The 21254-nt window shown below is 47.5% G+C and overlaps 1 long non-coding RNA gene across 3 annotated transcripts; it reads right to left on the reverse strand.

The window, feature by feature from the left end:
- Positions 1–4392: 4392 nt before the first annotated feature.
- On the reverse strand, positions 4393–16645 carry LOC125407694 (uncharacterized). Of its 3 annotated transcripts, XR_015005073.2 has the most exons (4): positions 16272–16645; positions 15446–15826; positions 8634–8829; positions 4393–5890 (listed from the first exon to the last, which is right to left on the reverse strand). It is a non-coding gene; the product is annotated as an uncharacterized LOC125407694 (long non-coding RNA). The 3 variants fall into 3 exon arrangements; XR_007234277.3 differs by lacking the exon at positions 16272–16645 and having other exon boundaries at positions 15446–16234; XR_015005072.2 differs by lacking the exons at positions 8634–8829; positions 16272–16645 and having other exon boundaries at positions 15446–16234.
- Between the last annotated feature and the right edge of the window lie 4609 nt (positions 16646–21254).

The raw sequence follows: 21254 nt of genomic DNA on the forward strand, positions 1-21254 counted from the left end.
GAAGATAATACAGATAGCCTATAGACGTGTGGGGAAAGTGATCAATAAATTAACCCCCAGAGGAGGCACATTAAAACCACTATGATTTTCCTGACAAAGCATTTCAGTAGTTAAAAGGGGCTGGACAGACTGCTCAGCGGTTAGGAACACATACTGTTCCTACAGAGGACCTCAGTTTGGTTCCCAACACGCCCTTCAGGTAACTCACAATAGCCTGTAACTCCAGCTCCCAGAGAACCAGCATCCTCTTTTGGCCTCTGTGGATACTGCATTCATATGCACACTCAAGCACAGGCACACAAACACATAATTTAAAGTAATAACAATAAACCTTTGATAGTGGAAAAGGTCAACACCACCAAGTGCTGATGAGGGCTGAGAGCTACTAGAACTCTCTTCCAGGAATGATGGGAACGAGAACGCTATAGCCACTTCTAGAAAACAGTCTTTGAGTTTTTTATAGAGACAAAGATACATCAACCTATGACCCAGTAATTCCCCGAGGTGTTTACCCAGGGGGAACAAAAATGCATAAACCTCAAAAGGATTTGTCCAGAACCACTCAGCATTGAGCTTTTCTTAGTAACCTCAAACTGAAAACAATCCAAATCATTTATTAGTGACAGGATGGATATTCAGATTGTACCACACTAAGAGCGGGTGCCTCTTGACAATGCAGAGGAAGAAACCACTGGATGAGAGTCAAAGTGGATCGCCAAGTTGACGCGGCAGTACGCAAAGACAGATGTGCTGGGCAATTTCATTTGCCTTCTGCTCTGGAATGGAAACACCCATGTGGCACCAAACTCCAGAAGAGTGCTGCCTGTGGTGTGTGGAATCACTGAGAGGGAGCAGTCAGACGTGATGGTGTGCTCTGATGAGGATGTGTGCTATACCACTTTGGCGTGTGCTGGAGCAGGCAGGAGTAATGGTGTGCTCTGACTAGGATGTGTGCTATACCACTGTGGCATGAGTTGGCCTGCACTGCCATCCAGACGAACCCGAAATTTAATATGGAAGAATGGAATGAATTAACAGATGGATAAGGGTTAGACTGGCAGAAGATTATGTAATCAAACAAACAGAGCAAGAGATGAATTATGAGTCAAAATAGTGAGTGCCCACTGTACAATTTCAGTGTTCTCTATCAATATTTGTGATTTGGGGCAGAAAGACATGAAAAATGCTTAGGTCCTGTGGCCTCTGATGACCACATGACTTCCGATGAGCCCCGTCTCTCCACTCCCATGAATCTCTAGGAACTTCACCTGTTTCCCCTTCCAGGTGACATTGCTAACTTGAGATAACACAATGTTTCTCTGCATGCCCTTGTTCTTTCCAGTAGGCAGCCACCAAAGCCGTCAAGTCCGCGAAGGAAGGCAGGACCATGTTCAATTCTAGGCACCAAGGCACGCTCACACACAGCACGGATAGTGGAGCCGTCCCTTCTCCATTTTCTCAGCCATAAACTTTTTTCCCTTCTCCTTCTCTTCTTTCTCCCCTCCCCCACTTTATTTATTTTGTTTTCTCCCCACAGAGCCAGTTCAGAGCAAACACCCAGAACCAGCATGGTGAATCCAGATGAGAAGCATTTTAAAGAATAGGAACAGAAGCACGGCGTATATCCCAGGATTATCCACTTTACCGAATAAAAGCATTTCAATGAGAAAATCGCTGCTGTTCTTTAGGTCCTGGACATTCTGAAAAGCAGTAAAGGCCTGAGAGCTGAGCTCTAATCTCTGCTCCTTGAGACGCAGAAGGCATTAGCATCATAAGACGTGCTTGCGGTGGTTAACCTTGCCACTCTTTAAGTAATTCCACCGTCAATGGTGAAAATGTGGCCCAGAGAAGTGCAGAGACTCACCTAAAGTCACACAGCAACTTCATGGCAGAGCAAACATTAGTGGCTCTGTATTTTCTGGCTCTCTGTTCACCCCGAGCACCCGCATGGCAGCACGAAGTTTGTAACCCCAGTTTCGAGGGATCCAACACCTCCCGGCCTTCTTCATCATTGGGCACACACAGTACACACAAACCCACAGGAAAAACACTCAGATACACACACACACAATGAAATATCCTTAAAAACGTATTATCCAATATGTTTACATTCTTTTCTGTGTTACTAAATTGCCTAATTCTCCAGTGTTAACTTTGTAGATGGTAGCATGAAGTCACAGTCTTAGACGGTCAGTCACTAGATCCTAGCCTATCTCCAGAGAGAGATGAACCTAGGTCAGCTACTCTCCGTTGATCCCCTGTGACAGCGACGTGACCTGTATTATTGCCCAAACAGCACTGAAGTTTGTTCGCATTGGCTACAACGAGGCCATTCCCTAAGTAAGTGTGTATGCGTGTGAATGAACATGTAAGAACACACGTCTGGAGGTCAGAGAGTGACATCGACTGTCTTCCACCTCTGCTCATCACCTGATCTTTTAAGACAGTCTCCCACTCCACCCAGAACTTACTGGTTGGCTTGACTGACTGGTTCTGAGAATCTGTATGCCTTTACTCCACCGTACCCATCTATCCTCGGGTTACAGACGTGCACCACCATCCCCTGCTTGTGTGGAGTGATGAGGATTCAAATTCAGTTTCCCTTGCTTGTGGAGCAGGCATTCGCCAACCAAGCCATCACCCCACCACTGAAGAGTCCACTGCTATGATAAATAGGTCCAACCGCAGGCCAGAGCACCTCATGGATCCCCCACCAGCTCCCAGAGGGTAGCACAGCTTTGTGAGGTGAAATGAAGATCTCACAGGTGCTGGTTCTGGACAGCAGGAAGTCTCCCTTGTGATCAACAGCAGGCTTCACTAGGCACAGACATCACAGGGAAGGCTGGGCTAGGGAACCGCAGGGAGACGGCAAGGCAGGAGCAAGCTACAGTGCTGTGTTAGAAATGCATGGATCCTATGGAGCACCCATAAATAAATATGAGATTGTTTGCAGCAGGGGGGATGGAGAAAAGCCGAATAAATATAAAGGAAAGCCCTTATGCGGGCAATGTATAGATGAGGTGTTCCAAAGTCTTCTCAAAAGACCTGGGTCTTTGCCAAAGCAGATGCTAGCTCTGGGGTGGGGCCAAGACCACAGAGCTCCAGCTGAATTCTTCTCTAAACTCTGGAGTCTCTCAGGGTGGAACTGTTGAACATTCTATGTGGCCCCTGACTGTCATGAGCAGGGAGCATGACCTCCTCCGTCTCTTCCTAAACTTTGAGTATAATCAAGATCGTTTCCAGGAGTCCTCATTGCGTACATGCAAAGACGAACGAGTGAGAAGCGCCTCACAGAGGTTCGGGTGCTCTACACATGCTCGTCTGCCTCCTCTTTCTTTTTGGAGGGCTCCATGACAAAGCAGAGAAACTGGAACAGTAGCTTCAAGGGATATGTCAGCTTCCGGTGCCAGAGTCTTGACTGTGAAACATGTCTTCAATAAACATCTGTCAAATTAATCAGTCAATAAACTCAATTTCCCATTGAAAAATGGGACCTGTAAACACATTTGCCCATGAGAAAGGCACTTATTAAAAACAAACAAAGAAACAAAAAACTCACTTACCTGTAAAACAAGAATGGGGCCTTCAAGATGGGGCCTTCCCATACAGAGGCTTCCTGAAGAGAAGACTTGTCCCCTCAGACCTGGGCTTCTGAAGACAGGCAGTTCTGCTCCCTCCAGATGAAGCCCACCCCCTGACATGAGCACACCTGTCCCAGCAGCCACCTCACAAGTGTCCTCCCAACAGCTCCTTCTGCTGATGAACTCAGAAAAGCTCAGCCATGTCATGTCCATGAGCGTTCTTCATGCCAGATCCTGAATTTATGAGTGTTTAGTACTCATAAATACAGGAAGGAAAAAATAAGATTACTGGGAAATGAAGGCTGCATTGTGGCTAAGTTCATTCCAGCAGGGGCTCTCAGCCTGGAGGAAAAATTCTAAGACTCGCATAAAACTTCATGAATAATAATTTCTAAGAGACTCAACGTTTTAAACACTAAGGTTTTATTTTTTTCTCTTCTCAGAAGCACACCAGGACAGTTTACAGTGAGGCAGATGCCTGATGGAAGGTGGTTATGTGTGGTTCCTGGGTTAGGGAGCGGTGTGTGGGGTGGGGTCAGCCTCAGCAGGCGTTCAGATAAGACACAGGAGACCCTTAAGGCCAGAATTTGAGGGCAGAAAGACATCTTCATCATGTAGAGGAGATGAACTCTATGTCTCCTTCCTGAAGGTGCATAGAGCTTATGACCTCAACCCTCACTAGCTATGACATCCAGAGAACAGGTTGGTGTGGTGTGGTGGGACACAAAGTTGTTGGGTCCAGCCGACTTGTCTGTTCATTCCTAAGAAGGGGAGTGTGGATCGAGGAAATAAATAGACAAGAAACAGAAGACAGAGTTGGAAGGGCATCAGTGAATATTGTAAAATAGCCCCGAGTTTAATTCTCACAGTCCTTATATGCCCCAATCAGAAGGGGAGGACACAAGACCTCCATGATACAAAGAACAAGCAAGTGTAACTACATCTTTATAGGTCTCAAAACACCTGGTAACCTCGCCCGAAGTCAAATGTCTTGTCTTGTGGCTCCAGTAACCACACCTTTGACCAAACATCTTGTTGTTTGACCTTGAGGAGTATGAACAGTTTTGGATTCTCTGACCTTTAGTCAGGACGGAACAGATCAAGGCTCACGTGAAGTCAGAGTGGAAGTTTAAACCTCTGTAAGACAACTGGAACAGGTTTGCCCCTTGGTGTCATAGCAAAGGCTATGGCTTTAGGTTAAAAGACATGAACATTTTAGAAGACAATTATAAAGGAAATTGGAAAGTCTGGACCACTGAAGATACATCTGAAACCTGTTAATCCTGTACTATGAAGCCTGTGAAAGAGGCACACCTGTCTGTATTTTGAGCAGGAGACTTAACAAATGAGGTAATGAGCTACCAGTACCTTAAGTCATCAAATGCCATCAGACAGATCTGAGAGGGATACATGAGCAGAAATGAAACAGCTTTTTTTCAGCTACACAGGCAATCCCAAGTCCCTCCATAGTCTTTGGTGAACACCAGCCTTAGAAGTAGTACTTGCCTTTAGCTGCTGAGCCCAGGAGGCCCAAGGATTTTTCTGTGGGGGTAGGGTTCAGTCTACCTGTCTTGGCAGGAAGAGACAATCTATCCCCTGGTGTAGTGTCCAGGAAGATGATGAGGTGGAAGGCAGCTTTTCGCTGTGGGTGGATTTGTCATACCCAAAGGCAAGCCTCCAGGCAGAAGGTCTTCTGCAACCACACATCTTCTTGGAGGAGCTATAACATGCTGCAGGAGCTGACATGTTTCTCTGCCATAAGAAACTCTTTTGTAAAATGCCATATTCTCAGATCTGTAAAGGCACTTGAAAGTCAGGGTACCACTACCTGTTAGGTATATCCAAATTAGACATATAAGTTAAATTTAGACATATAGTTTACCCAACCAGTTCCAACTTACCAATGCTAGCAGAAGCAAGATGATTAGAAGGAATATTTTAGTAAGCCAAAGCACATCAGAGGCAGAGTGACTCCTTGGTAGGACCAGTGTGCATGGGTACTCTTACCAAAGATGGCACTGAATTTTTTACTTTCACCTCAATCAAAAATGGTGACTACCTACATATTTGTACTTTTCCGGAGCTTTTGTAATCTGGAGTTACAAGTTTTACAGATTTTAAAGCAAGCACACAGACACACAAGCATAAAACAAGCATACTGTGGCCACATTGTTTACACATACATACTAACAGACACACAAAACGTTTCTCAGGAAACTGTTGTCAGCTGACCAACTTAAAATCCTGGAGTAGGCTGCAGGAGCGAGGCAAGCACACAGGTGTCCCGCTGAGGGCCGGATTAGCAGGTGCTGTAAGGGAGAACAGAAACATAAGGACAGAACACCTATGTAGCTCAGAGTGGGAGGATGGGGGATTGGATCTGTTGTAGGAAGAATCCCCATCTGACCAGATTACATGCCAGGAATGCAGACAAAAACCAAACAGCTAGAGACGTGTGGAGGGGAAGGAGAGCAGGAACACAGCATCCAGAAATCATGGACATATGGGGGACTTATTTGTTTCCACACTGGCAAAATTTTTAGGCATTAAGGGATGTACGGTGTCAGCCCCAATTTAAAAAGATTTTTTAAAAGGTAGGTCATGGGCATTTGTAGATCAGGCCTCCAATTGTGAGTGGTCCTTTTTTTAAGTCTGTGCTGGGACTTGGAACTCAAAGCCTAGCGCAATGCATCCACCGAGGTAGACTTGGGGTCAAAAGACAGAGGGGTGTGAGAAATTCCTTAACAGGATGTCTCCTGATAAAGGAACCCCACAGGAACAAGGAAGGCCCTTGTCCCCCAGAACAAGGCAAGTCCTTGTCCCAGTCAGATCAGGAGCCTGTCATGGCCACGTCTTTCACAGGACAGCCCCGATCATATGAGACTCTGGGCTTCTAAAAGCAATGACATGGAACTCAGATCTTACCCAGACGAAGCCAATCTTAGCCTGGCGGAGAGTAGGTGGTAGGGAGAAGGGTGTATTCCCAACATGTGACCCTGAGCCAGTGGGAAAAACAGCCCCCTTGGTGGGACCTCCAGATGAAAAGATTTTGTTCCCCAATAAACCTCTTTGCCAATGCAATAATCCAAATCAGAATAAATCAAACTGAATAAGAAAAGTCCAGGTTTGATGGATACCAACACTCCCGGATGGCCTTCTAGTACCCCAGAGAGAGGAGGTGGGGACGGAAGACCAGAAAATCATGTTTGTTCTCTGGGGGCAGTTTAAATACCCTGGTAAGTACCCGGTGGGAGTGGTCTTGAGCATTTCAGAGGTGGAATCCGGGCTGAGGCAACTCCCAGGGGAGGGGCTTGGGATTGAAATTGTACCCAGACATTCCAGACTCTTTGGGTGTATGGATGCCAGTTGCTGGGGTGAAGCCTTAACCCAAGCATTCCAGACTCTTTGGGTCTATGGATGTCAGGGGCTGGGGTGAAGCCTTAATCCAAGCATTCCAGACTCTTTGGGTCTATGGATGTCAGGGGCTGGGGTGGTTCTTCCACCCAAACACCATGATGACTTTTGTCACTCTGCCCAGAGACTGGCATAGCCCATGACACCATCGTTCATGACACCATGACCTCGAGGCAGCTCCTGCCATTTCAGAGCCTCACCCCTGCAGTCTGACAAAAGCAGCCGTGTCCCAGCTTCAGGGATTCCAGGGCACCCACATCTCCTCAGAGTCTCCAGATAATCCGGTTTCTACAAGTTTGTAAAGGGCAGGAGGTTCTGAGGACCAATTCCTCTCTCCGTTGAGTTCTCTCTCCCTCCTTCCTCGCCCCACCCCCACCTTGTTGCTGTAGAGATATGGACACCTTCCTTTAATCTCTACCTTGAATAGCCCGAGCACTAATTAAGTTCATTTCAGCCTTCTGATTCAAGAGGCCTTATCAGGAATGTTTAGCCTGTCTACACAACGTGTGGCGTCATCTGGTACAGGGTCTGCATGCTAACTGACCTTCATTCAAGGTCTCAGGCAGAGAGAGTGCAGGTCGTCATCACGTTCAACAAAGGAAGGAGCAAGGATGTGACCGAAGCGACTCGGGTCTTTCATGACCCAAAGTTCCCAGTCTGACAAATGCAGTGCTCAGCAAGTGAAGTATGCAAGTCTTATCCTGGCCACAGATGTGTGATGTCACCAGCTGGCCCAATGCAGCTGCATGCCCTGCTCTGTGGACTCCTGGAGCATACCTGGCGAACAGGAGAGAAGCCTCGTCCAAGAAGGACCAAAGAAAACAAGCCTTCCTCGGGGTAAGCAAGAAGGGATGCTAGGACCCAGGGTCTAGCCCCTCCTCTGCCAACCCAACTAAGTCACCCTCCTGCATGGTGCCAGTCTTTATCAGATCTTCTCAGAGCTGTTGCTCTGCCACACAAGGACCCCTTGGTTCTTATGTATAAGGAATTTCAGGAGCTGGGCAAAGCACCAACTCCCACCTTCCAAGGAAGCTGCCAACTGTTAAAATCCATGGAAGAGTTCACTCGTGAGAAACACATTCGGAAGCGCTGGGGCTGTAGCTCAGGTGCTCACCTAGCACACACGAAACCTTGGGTTTCATTGCTAGCACCACAGGGCATAATGCTATATGACTGACATCCCAGAGCTAAGAAGGAGTGCTTGAATCAAGAGTTCAAGGTTGATCTTCTGCTACATATCAAGTTAGAAGTCATCCTGGAAAAAAATTCATAGCTAACAATTAATGTAAGCTATTGAGCTGCATGATATCTGCACTTTTCCAATTCTAACAATTTTAACTTCGGAACTCCTGAAAATGAGGCTGAAAAGATGCCTTAGAGGTCAAGACTGCATATTGCTCTCGCCAAAGAACCAAGTTTAGCTCCCAGCACCGAAATCGGACAGCTCACAGCACCCTGTAGCTCCAGCTCCAGAGGATCTGATACCTGTGGCCTGTACTCAGGTGTGCACACATGTCTAGTTTAAAAATCAATAAAAAATAAATCTTTTGAAAATCATGGCAGTGGTACCCTGACTTAGTGACCTCTCTTGTCTCTCAGAGTTGGGGACCTATAAACATATTACATTTCACTTCTTACCTGTGTTTCTGAGATCAGGGAGGATGAGTTTATAGAGTAGTATGTATCCCCACCAGCCATGTGCATCTTCCAGAGATGAGGTGGGTGAGGAGTTGGAGATGGTCCAATGAACCTATCCTTGGGGATGATCGGAGTCCGCTAGGACTAGCTAGCCTAGAACTCACATTTGAGATCCAGACCCAGGAAGAGCTTGCTCCTGTAAGAGACAAGATCCCATAGAAACAGAAGGGAAGATCGGGCACGGCCAAGAAAAGGCGGCCAGGAAAGGTTAGGCCTGTGAAGCCAAGAGTGAGCTGGGCAGCACCTTTACTGACAGATTCTTGGATTCTAAATCCATTCATGCAAGGCAAGCCTGGTATAAAAGAATTCTAATGGTCCCATTCTGATGGTTCCTCAAACCAGCTTAGAGCCAGCTACAACCAAACAGAAAACACTAACCCACTACTAACACCTGTTAGGCAAATATCCCCTCCTCTTGTCCACACTCGGGACACTACTCACCTAAACTAAAAGCCAAACTTGCCTGCAAGGTCATGTGCCCAGTGAACTTGAAAATAAACAGTATTAAAACAGAGAGATGGGCCCACACATGTTTTTGTTTAAAAAAATAGTGAGTGACAGAGGAAAAGATATGACCCAGACAGCGGGTAAGATTGTCCTCCTGATTCCTCAGTAGGCGGAAAGAAAGGGGGCCACTCACTCTGGTATAAAACCTGTTCTCTGCACTCAGTTGGCATGCCTGCCAATCCAGGCTGATGCCCAGTCTTTCAAAGTTGTAAAATAAGTTCTCGACTTTTGTTACTCTTATTATTATCGTTTGGCACTTTTATTATGAAATGAAGGTATTTGTTTCTCATCCTGCCACACCTAAAGTGAGTAGATGCCTCTTCCCATCCTTAAGCAGGCGATCTCACATTTCTCTGAGATCCAAAGCAGGCCCTATGGGACTCAGCATGGCCTCCAAAGGAACGAGAACAAGGAGAAATAGCTAAACCAGGCTCATTCCGTCAAACTGGTTCTCACCTACCATGAGCCCATGGGGCAGGGGAGGCTTTGGAGATGGAAGGAAAGTGAAGAGGAGATAAAGTCTTAGCGGGCCCAGCTGAGTATGTTGGAAAGAGAAGGGCCAGGAAATCAGCAAACACTGAGAGGCCTAAGCTCCACTGGCACCCCAGCTCTTCCGGTGTAAAACTAGGCCACAGCCAGATTAAGAGCAAGAGAAGCCAAGAGGATGGTTGCAAACTGCAGGGTGAGCTTCTTCTACTGGGCACTCCATAACTGCTCCCTCTCCCTGCCAGTACACTCAAGCAGGACCACCAACCTTCCTGACCCAGCGTTCCCCTACATTCTGGAGAATATGCATCAGGGAGCAGAATGAGACCATGAAACGTTTCTGATTTGGGGCTTAAAGGGGATACCAAGGCAGACTGTCTTTTGGGATACAAGATTTATAAGGAGGACTCTGAGCACCTGTTGTGTGACAAAACTTTTCCTGGGGAAACGCAGCCCACATGTCTACTCACCCCAGATAGGGAGACCACAACAAAGTCCAACTTGATAAGCCAGTGAGCTTTATTGGGGTTACTCACATGAGCAGAATAATGACTCAAACAGCTACATCACCAAAGCTCACCCCACCCCGGGTGACAGCTCACAGAGCTGGGAACCTGGAACATACTGTACAGCCTATAGATAGCTTAACAGGTAAGGGTGTCCTTTCTAGCTGCCTCAGTTGGTCTAAACCTCTTCTAGGCAGTGGTGTGATCTGAGAGTCTTTTTGGCAGCTTGGCTTTGCTTTTCTGAGAAGGACCCTCAGCTTTCATTGCTTGCTGTGGCAGGAAAGTGAATCTGGTCAGTTCCAGGGACTTTCTGAAGCTATTTTGAGTTATTTACCTCTCTGCTTAAGGAACTCCCCTGCAGGATCATGGGGGACAGACAGGCAGGCTGTGGCATGGTAGGGTCTCCAAAGAGAGATCAGTCCTGTGTGGCCGAGTGGGAGCCCTTCTTAAAAGTTTCCGAGGAATAGGGGCAGTTCCTGTTGTGAGTGATAAATAATCCCTAATACTTGTTTATGGTCAGGCTGTCTCTGAACCAGCTTTGAAGGCAGAAAGACAAGAACAGAGAAAAACAAGTCACCTGTTTAATTCTGGAAACCAAACATGACTAGCAGTGTATGATAACTGTACAAGCAAAGTGGCAGAGCTTGGCTAACAAAGTGGGGTCTTACACCCTTGGAATTCCTCTTTATAACACAGCTCTCTCTCGCCCCCTAGAAAATTCCCTGCTTGACTCTTCATTCCCAAGAGTAGAAACGGCTTCGAATATGGAATCATCTTCTACAATTTCTCTGCTTTCCCCTCTCAATGGGTTCTTTTTAAAACTCTACCAATTTCCCACTTTGTATGTGGAGTGTATTTTCTGCCTGGGCCCTGTGATTTGAGCAGTCTGTGCCCCAGCCCTGGGCTGACAGTGCCTGGGGCACTGTGTCCAGTCACAATCTTATCCTGGCTCCACCTCAAGTGTACGTCCCTTTCCATCTCTCCCAGGTATTATTTTCCCCAAGCCAGATGCTATTCTTTGAGCTCTGTCCCTGGCAGCGCGTCTTTGTGTACCTGTCCCTCTCATTACAGGCACGAACACAGTTGGCTCACATTAATGAACAAACACAATAGTGCTTAAGTCTTGACAACACAGCTTTTATCCTGAATTTCCTAGGTGCCTGGCTGTTTTGAGCTGAACCCAGTTGATCAAGGAATTAAAGAAGGATTAAGCAAGCTGGAAGGCGCCTGCTAATCCGGCAATCAGACAGACCTATGCAAAACCATTCCCACCTCATTTCTTAAACCGTGATCATAAAATAAAGGAGCGATGGGCCCTTTTGTTAATTAGAAGATCAGCTACAAGCAGGGCAGCCGGGTGACCACATCTGGGTGGAGGGAAGGGAGAAGAAGGATCTCGACAATCCACAGAGACAACTCCATGCTCGGTGGAAACAAGTGCTTCAAAGCTGCCCAGGGAGACCTTTCAGCATCAAAACACGCATCTCCATATATATTAATATATATAATTATAATTGCATTTCTATTTACTCGTGTATGAGAAGGGTGAGTGTGTCAGGACAGGGTGCACATGTGGAGGTCACAGAACAGCTACAGGAGACAGTTTTCTCCTGCTCCCATGTGGGTCCCTGAGCTAGAATTCAGGTCATGCGGCTTGGCAACAAGTTACCTGCTGAGCCATCTCATCAGCCCTCAAGCATCTAAATCTAGCCTAAACTTCAAGCCTCTCTGGCAGCCTGCATTTCAAGCTGTCTCCACAGCTGTTCTCTTTGGTAATTGGGAAGTCAGTGTCGAAGGCCAACATTATTTTCTCCTCCTGAACTCAATCGCCAGTAAAATGTCCCATAGGATACAAGAAAATCTGGCTGTGGGAAGTGCTGCTCAGATGTTAAGAGCACTTGCTCTTCAGAGGACCTGGGTGTGGTGCCCAGCACCCATGTGGCAGCTTATACCCTTCCACCACGCCAGCTGTAGGGGACCCAGTGCCCTCTTCAGGCCTTTAGGGCACTAGGCATGTACACAGGACACTATGTACAAGCAAGCAAAACACTCATGTGCATAAAAACTTTTAAAACAAATCTGGGTGGAAGGACCAGAGAGAAGGGGAGCTCAAGTGCTGGGGAATGGAGTCAACCCAGGTCCTGGCACTGACTCTCGGTTTTCCACTGAGTGCCTGAGGGAGCTCAAGCAAGCCACCCTTTCTGTTTTGTATGTGTGTGTACATGTTTGTGTGCACATATGTGTACTTCATTATGAAGGCTGAAGTCTGACACTGGGTGTCACCTTCTGCAATGCTCCACTGCTAGAAGAGGAGCCTGCACCATCATGACACTGATCCTTCTAAGGAGCCAAATCCCACAGCCTGAAGACATCAGTCCAAGCCTCCTGCTGCTATTTCTTTGCGACATAGAGTTAAGAATGGTCCTAATTTAAAATCTTAACCAGTACCTGACTTCTCCATGCTCTTTGTCATACATGTTGTATTGAACTAAATCGTGTGATATGAAATGTACCACCAGTCCTTCAAAACATATAAAAATGACAGGCTGTCTGTCAATACTGTCATTGTTTAAGTCTTGTTTGTGCATCCATTTCTAAGAAAGGCATTCTCACAACAGACTTCTAGGGATTCCTGCTCTTACAACATTCCTGTCTCCTCCCGTGATGTTCCCTGAGCCATAGATGCAGGAGTTATGATATAGGAGCATCCATTGGGGCTGGGCTCTTCCCAAGCCATTCATCTTTGCACTGGGCCAGTTGTAGTCTTTGTAATGGTAACCATTTACTGTGGAGAGCAGCATCTTTGATGAGGGGTAATAACTACACTTGTCTGTGGATGTAAGGATAAGTCATTTAGAATGTAGCCAAGGAATTGTGCTGGTCTAGAAAAACTGACAAAGAACTACAGGCTGTTGTTGAAAGAGGGAAAATTGGTCTCTCCCAGGGGTGAGACTCCTGTTTGGTATCCCATCCAAAATGACAACCCTGAAGCAATATACCCACAAGAAACAAAACATGGCACCAGCACGTTTGCGTGTGTGTGTGTGTGTGTGTGTGTGTGTAACAATAATACTCAAAGAAAAAGAGGCCCTCAGTTTGAGAGTGGAGAGGAGATGGGAGGGGTTGGAGAGAGGGAAGGAGAGGGAGAAGTGATGTAATTACATTTTAATTGAAAAAATAAAAGTAAATAAAAATATATAAAAACATGGTATTTCCTCTTGAAATGACTTGGGGGAATTTCTCTGGGGATTTTTTCCTGAAACGCCTCCTCCCACATCATTTCCTAGAGGCTCAGCTCCCCCACTCTTCCCTGCCCTCTCCCTCCTCCTCCCCTCTTACTCTTAATAAATCTCCTCCCCCGATTCTAGAGGGAAACTTCTCCTTCCCTTCAAAGCCCCATCATGTTTGCCTCTTGCGCACAACACCATTTTCTGTCCAATGCTCCCTCTCACTTTGAGGCCTCGAGGAGGCAGCGACATGCCTTTCTCCTTTTCAGCTCTTCCGCCTTATCAGCTATGTTTTCTGAGCAAATTATGTGTCAGCTTCCTTTCCAGATAGACCGCTCTCTATTGCTTATTTATTACTGAGTTCGACATCCACTTATTTGTCAGAGGTTTCTCACGGAACTTGGAGCTTGGCTTTGAGAACCTGCGAGACCCAGGGATCCTCCGGACTACCCTGCCACAGCGCTGCACTGAGCATGCTCCACCGCTCTCAGTTCTCTGGTGAGTGCTGGGGATCTGAATTTAGATCCTTGAGCTTCTGTGCATCAAGCACTTCACTGACTGAGCTGCTTTCCAGTGCTAACCCCCTCCCCCGCCACCCTCCCCTTTCTCATGTGTGAAATGGGTCATATGGTTGTAAAGACAAAGAAGATGAACTAACTCGATTCTGGGACGCAGCAACTTGATCCACGCTGAGCCCTTCCCTTTCCTTCCCGGGCCCCTCCACTGGCGTTCGAGTCATAGACCTGGCTTTCACAGACATTTCTGAGATTTCCAGATTCTTGCGGCCTGAAACAAAGACTGCGACTAGGGCCACGTGGATAGCGATGGAAACGGAGGCGGTTTACTGTGGAATATAAAGGCACTCGAGAGTGGAAGTGGACCAGAAAGGAAAGAGCCAACTCCCAAGAGCCTTGGGCTATGGAAGTCCCATTTCCAGGTCATTTGCATAGTGTAAACTCTTCTCCCACCCGTGGAGCCCAAGGCTTTGGCTACACAGAGTGTGGACATTCTGAGTCTGCCTAGGCAGAGAAGACAGTCTCTAGCACCCATATTCAGTCATCAGCAGGGCATCCAGAGCCTTCTGTGTTTCTGGGAGGTCCCTGCCTGGCAATTCCCTATCATCCCCTGTGCCTTAGATTTAGAGATTCCAAGCTGAAGCCACTTCCCCTGTGTGACAGTAGACATCAACTGTTTCCTCCACATAACCTAGCACTTGGAATGAGAATTTTAATAAGAAATTGTCAAGATCAAGTTTCTCAGTGTGCGTTTCTGTAAGGAATCCTATTGATTACCGATTGATATGGGGAGACCAGGCACACTGTGGGCAGCACCATTCTCTAGGCTTGGTCCTGCAAGGTATAAGCAGGAAGTAAGGAAGTAAGCATCTGTGTGTCTCTTTCCTCTCTGCCCTGGGCTGTGAGTGCGATGCTTTAAGTTCCTGCCTCGACTTCCCTACAGTAATGAACTGTCACCAGAAATTCTGAGTCAAATGAACCCTTTCTTCCTAAGCTGCTTTTGTGTCAGGTCATCTATCACAAGACCAGGAAAGAAGCTTGCTTCTCTGCTGATGTTACAGAACACAGACAAAAAGCAACTTGATGGGGAGAGAGTGGGGTGGGGGTGCCAGGGTTGTTTCAAGGGAAACCAGGACAGGAATTGGAGGCAGAAACTTAGAGGCTAAAACTGAAGGAAAAGCCATTGGAGGAACAGGGCTTATTGGCTTGCTCTCCATGGCTTACTCAACCTGCCTTCTCCTATACCCTAGGACCACCTCCCCAAGGTTGGCAACACCCACAATGAGTTGAGCCCTTCCAAATCAATCATTAACCAAGAAAATGCCCCACAGATTTACTCACAAGCCAATCTGATTGAGGCAATTCCTTAACTGAGGTTCCCTCTTTCCTGGTGACTCTAGTTTGTGTCAAGCTGACAAAAGCCGAGCACTCTTCTGGCTTCCAGAACCCTCTCTGAATCACTTCCATCCTTCCTGTTTCCAACAAAGTGAGTTCTACCATGTCAGACCCACCTGTGTGTGCCTCTTTGCTTCTCACGAGAAGCAGCAGAATGTTCCACAGGGCGTGGTCTCCGGGCCTGGGTCGCTTGGCTTTCCAGGCTCCTCACGCCAGCACTTCAGTCTGCTCCGCTTTGAGACTGCTCCAGTCTGTTCCTCACACCCTGGAACGTCACTTCTCAGAGTTTGCAACTCAGGAACTGCCTCATTTGGGAGACCCAGTTGAAGACTTCCGTGAGCCAACTGCACTCTTCCCAGGGACTTCTGAACTGCTGGTAATCAGGCCTTGTTTTGTAGCACTGTTATATGGTCCTGGCTCCCTCAGCAGACCAGAAGCTTCACGAGGACGGAACCACAGCTCACTCACCTCTTTTTGGAGCAGAGCTCAGCTCAGCACTGCTTGTTGAATGAATGAGTAATCAGGTCTTCTTCATTCACAAAAAGCTTCCCTTTCTGGATGCTGTTCTGCCCCAGTCCCCACGCCTAAGAATATAGTGCCTTCTTGAGCCACTGCCCCCACCAGATCCTTCTTTTTGCCTTTCTAAAAATGCCCGCTCAGAAACCCCCCCATGGCTTACTCACTGGTGTTACTGCCACTGGCCCATACCATCTGCAGTAGCCTCTGGCCATCCCTGCTGTCCACCATCCCACAAAACATCCCCAAGCCTCCTTCACAGTCCACCGCAGCCATCTCTCCTGCTCGGGGATCTTCCAGCCTTCTCCGGCTGCCTGCCCCATAGTTGCTACAAATCTCCATGGGAACCACCAGCTTCTCTGCCCAGCTTCCCTCATTGGATTCCCTGAGCAGCCAGTCCCCTACTGCCTATATTTAAATTCACACCTTGTTTCCAGACATTTCACCGCAATCACCATGGCTCCTCACAGGTCACCTAGTCCTTTCATAAACATTATTTGATTTGATCCTAAAATCCTTGCAAGGAAGCTCAGGCAAATGCTGAAGCAAATACCCCACTGCAAAGGCAGCTTCAGCAGAGGGGAGTTAGTCTAAGGTGTAAAGGGTATCCTCTCCCAGTTTCACAGTGGAGGCTGGTCTCAAGGAGCCTCAGAAAGCTCCCAGCAGGCTCCCTGGGATGTCTGTCTCTTGATCTCTCTTTTTTCTATCTCTGTTTCTAGTCTCCTCCCTGCAAATCAGCTTCCTCTGAATTGACATAACCAAGTCTCCCTGGTGCCACTTCTGGCCCCAACACTGACTGAGCTCCACACTCCAGGGGTCCTCACCAACTTAATTCTTAATGTGGTCTCTCTGCTCTAGTTCTCAAGAGAAACTCTGATTGGTTGCTAGGCAGCCAGGCCAGGGACTGGTCTGTGTCATGTGTCTACCCCTGGTACAATCAGCTGTAAAAAAAAGGTCACATTGTTCACTTCCTATTCAGGAAGTCCAGGGTTGCGGGCAGTGAATTGAACAAACAAGGGTTCAGTGTGTTGTCATGGATACGAAGGTCAGCGCTTGAGGGATGTCTGTGTATAAATGTGGGCTACCGTGATTACTAATCAGAATCTGTAAACCTAGAAGAACTTAGAATAGTGCTGACCACTATGCTGTATCAGCTTCTATTGGTATTAGTAAACATGTACTTTCCAGTCTCCCCTGGCCATTGGCTGCTCTAGAGGGACGGAAAAAACAACAACAAAAGCCATACTCTTGACACAGCATAAAGTCATCAATACGAAAGAGATAGTAAACACGGAAGAAGCGTTTGTGATCCAGCCTCCACATGAAGATTTTAGTGAGACCGTGACTAACCGAGTATACTAAGAATGGTGCCTTCACCCAAAATAGCAGAAAGCCTCACACCTCTGAATACAGAGACAGTCACGAATACTCAGTGATTTCACAAGGAACCGTCCCTAGACTTCAGCATGCCTCCCCTCAGCCTGGGGCCCCCTGAGGACAAACTATCTCCCTCAGACTGAATCCCCAAGGACTAGCCATATCTCCTCAGTCTGGGGCTCCCTGAAAGCTAGCCATATCCCCTCAGACTGCGGATTTCTTAGAGCAGGTATGTCTTTAACTTAGATCTAAAGACTCTAGAGACAGATCACTTTTCCATATCAAACTTAGAGGTCCCTGGACCATTTCCCCTTTGCTCCTGGTGTCAATGGCCAGGGCAAGGCCCTGTCTGGCAAACTGACCTCTTTCCAGCCTCAAACAATAAAAGTGACAAAGCTTCTCCATGCTGCTCCCTGCCTCTCTGGCTGCTCCATGCAACGTCTTACGCATTTTAATCAGCATTTTAAATTTTACAAGTGCATCTCAAGACACTCTAGCAAAAATCCCATCTTTAGAAGCTGCAATAAATAAATAAATTCTTCCCAGGAAGATGGCAGCCAACAACCTTGAGATAATTGGTGTAAACCCATCATCCCGCCTCACTGTTCCGTCACCTGAGAGGACACGTGTTCCCCACAGCTCTCTTGCCTCCTGAGGTCCCCACCCCTCTCAGAGGTGCAGCCTTGGCATTCACAGTGCCGTCCTCTCCCATTCTTCTCCTTCCTGTCCCTTACACTCTTTCTTTTTCTGTCTGTGTGTTTTTGGGATGTGCCTGACTATGTAGCCCAGGCTAGCCCCAAGCATGGAATGCTTCTGCCTCAGCCTCTCTAGTGCTGGCATGACAAGACATCGCCACCACACATCACTTCCCATGTATTTTATTAGCCCCATGCTCTGGTCTTACTATACTTGCAGTGGGTGCAGAGCTGTGTCTTTGACCTTAGGAGCAGAAACTTACCGGCTCTGACTTCTGTTGGTCTAGGTAGGATCATAGCACCATTATTGTTCTGTTGCTCCCTAGGTGATCCTATTTGAAGCCCAATGGAGAACTTCCTCTGTAAGAGCTCAGAGCCCAACAAACAATATGCCTGAGTTCTACCATTGCTCAGCCCTTGACCCACGCAACTGTGGGTTCTACAGGCACAGCGTTGACCTGCTCAGCATTGCATTCTAAGAGAGTAGCATAGAGTCAGGTGTGTAGCAGGTGCCCTATTAAGTGTGAAGTATTCAGTGAATAAGCCTGAGTCAACCCCCTTTTAACAGGAGCCCTGGCTACCCCACAATTTCCTCCCAGGTCGTTCTACTTATTAGCAGCAATTTTGAGCAAGTCAGCTCATCCACGGAAGTCTCACCTCCCGCATCTGTGACAGGAGGACGGCATCTGCACCTCTATGGACAGTTGTGTGAGTTAAGAGAAGTGATGGTCGGGCTGGAGAGATGCCTCGATGGTTAAAAGAATGCTTGCTGCTCACACAGAGGGCGAGAGCTCATTCCGTTCCCAGTACCCACTTCAGGGGCTTCAGTTCACAATTACCGGCAGCTCCAGTTCTAAGAGATTCGGTGCCCTCTTCTGGCCTCTTTTGTCCCTTTTGTGTATTCTCTTTTGTGTATTCCTCAAATACACAAAATACAAAAATACAAATAGAAATACAAAAAATACCTCTTTTGTGTATTCTCTTAATTTTGTGTATTCTCTTAATAATTTTGTATTAGAGAATACAAAAAATACCTCTTTTGTGTATTTTCTCTTTCTCTCTCTCTCTCTCTCTCTCTCTCACCCCTCCCCCCCATGGTTCAGGTTATGGTGGCTCAGAGGGTAAAGTATTTCCCGTGCAAGATTGAAGACCTGAGTTCTATCACAAAGCCGTCTGTGACAGTATGCTCTTACACTGCTGATGTTGGGGTGGAGACGAGAGGATCTCTGAACTGTACCTGCCACCCAGTCAGTCTGCTGAGATGGCTCACCAGGTAAAAGAAGAGAATAAATATTACAATCTGTCTTCTGGCATCCGCGTGGGTAAATACACTTAATAAAAACACTTCTAAAATTATAAGGCACAGAACAGTATAGGAAGACATCCCAATGACAACCTGTAACCTCCCCACCCACCATGGGGGTGAATGTCAACCTGTAGCCTCCCCACCCACCATGGGGGTGAATGTCAACCTGTAGCCTCCCCACCCACCATGGGGGTGAATGTCAACCTGTAGCCTCCTCACCCACCATGGGGTCAATGTCAACCTGTAGCCTCCCCACCCACCATGGGGTCAATGTCAACCTGTAGCCTCCCCACCCACCATGGGGTCAATGTCAACCTGTAGCCTCCCTACCCACCATGGGGGTGAATGTCAACCTGTAGCCTCCTCACCCACCATGGGGGTGAATGGCAACCTGTAGCCTCCTCACCCACATCAGGGTCAATGTCAACCTGTATCCTCCGCACCCACCATGAGGGTCAATATCAACCTGTAGCCTCCTCACCCACCATGAGGGTCAATGTTAACCTGTAGCCTCCCCACCCAGATGGGGGGTCAATGTCAACCCCTATCATCCGCACCCACCATGTGCAAGAACCCCTAATTTATCATCTATTCTCCCATGTACTTGCACATGCATATACAAAAATATTTTAACGGGTGTAACTGTCAATCTTAACCCCATTCAGAGTCACCCAGGGAAGGAACCTCTGGTGCTGTCTGAGGATGTTTCCAGAGAGGTTCGTCGTCCTGTGGGTTTGGGCCCCAGACTAAACCTAGAGGGAAAATGGAGACTCAAGCTGAACATGAGCACTTACTGCCTTTGCTTCCTGGTTATGGGCACAGTGTGAGCAGGCGACTCAGTTTCCCATCCCCACACTGCCCCTGCCATGCCCTCAAAGTGTGAGGCCAAATAGAAGCCCCCTCCCTCCCTTATGTCGCATTTTTCGGGTATTTGTTACAACAACATGAAAAGGCAGCTAATGCTAGCATCAAACTCTGTCCTTCACAGTGCGTACCAGTAAGTCCGTCTGTGCAACCCACCAGCTCCCAGTCACAGGGCTTTGTCTCTCCCTGGACATCTTTCTGGAGCTCAGCAGGCACTTCAAGGAGCAGAAAGAGGCAGCATGACCCCAGAATGCCCTTTGAGTTTATACGTCAGTTCAATTACTCCATGACTTTGAACATATCTCTTGACCTCTCTGAGCCTCTCCCCTCCTCCCCCGAGCAGCTGCCCTACCTCTGCCCTGCTGTGCAGCTGTAGCTCTCTAGAGCAGGAGGAGGTCACTTTGCTGACCACGGCAGCTGCCCTAAACTTCCAAGCAGGGTCTGGCCAGCAGCAGCCAGCCATGTGTGCTCTTTGAATGAAAGAGAAACACACAGAAGCGGCTGTGGAGAGGAAAATCCCTTGATGCAGCAGCCCCTGGAGAATTGCTATTCTATCAGACACGAGAACTCTGTCCACAGACACAGTCTGTGGTGAGAGTCAGACCCTGGCGGATCTCTCCACCATCTGATCTGGGAGTTCAAAGTGGGATGAGGAGGCAGGCCTGTCTGTCGGTCCTAGCAGGACTGAACAATCACTGTGGTGGGATCTTCTGACAGAATGGAAATGAGGAATACTAGGCAAGAGATTCCTGTCTCAGTCCAAGACTGCTGGGTCAGCTTCTTCTATTCCAAGAGAAAGGTGAATTTCTAGGATATGGAAATATGGGGGAGGAAGCAGAAAACAAGCTCCTAAGATTTTCAATAGCCAACCTCCAATAGGAAGTATTTTCCAGCCACCCCAGGCCTTTCCCAGTCTCAATTCTATGTAGACTGTCTGCAGTTCAGAGCTACGCACGCTCAGTGTACAACTGAGACTATGTTCATAACCAGGGCTGTCATAAAGCCAGCCCATGGCTCGGAGTCAGAGAAGACAAAGATCAGAGCCCGATTTTGTTGATTAAAAAAAATTATTTACTTATCTATTTTATATTATCTACTTATCTTATGTGTGCACATATGCTGTGGACCATGTGTGGAGGTCAGAAGGCAATTTGTGGGAGTTCATGC

Source organism: Myodes glareolus, chromosome 18, assembly GCF_982192425.1.
Source record: "Myodes glareolus chromosome 18, mMyoGla1.1, whole genome shotgun sequence".
Taxonomy (NCBI): domain Eukaryota; kingdom Metazoa; phylum Chordata; class Mammalia; order Rodentia; family Cricetidae; genus Myodes; species Myodes glareolus.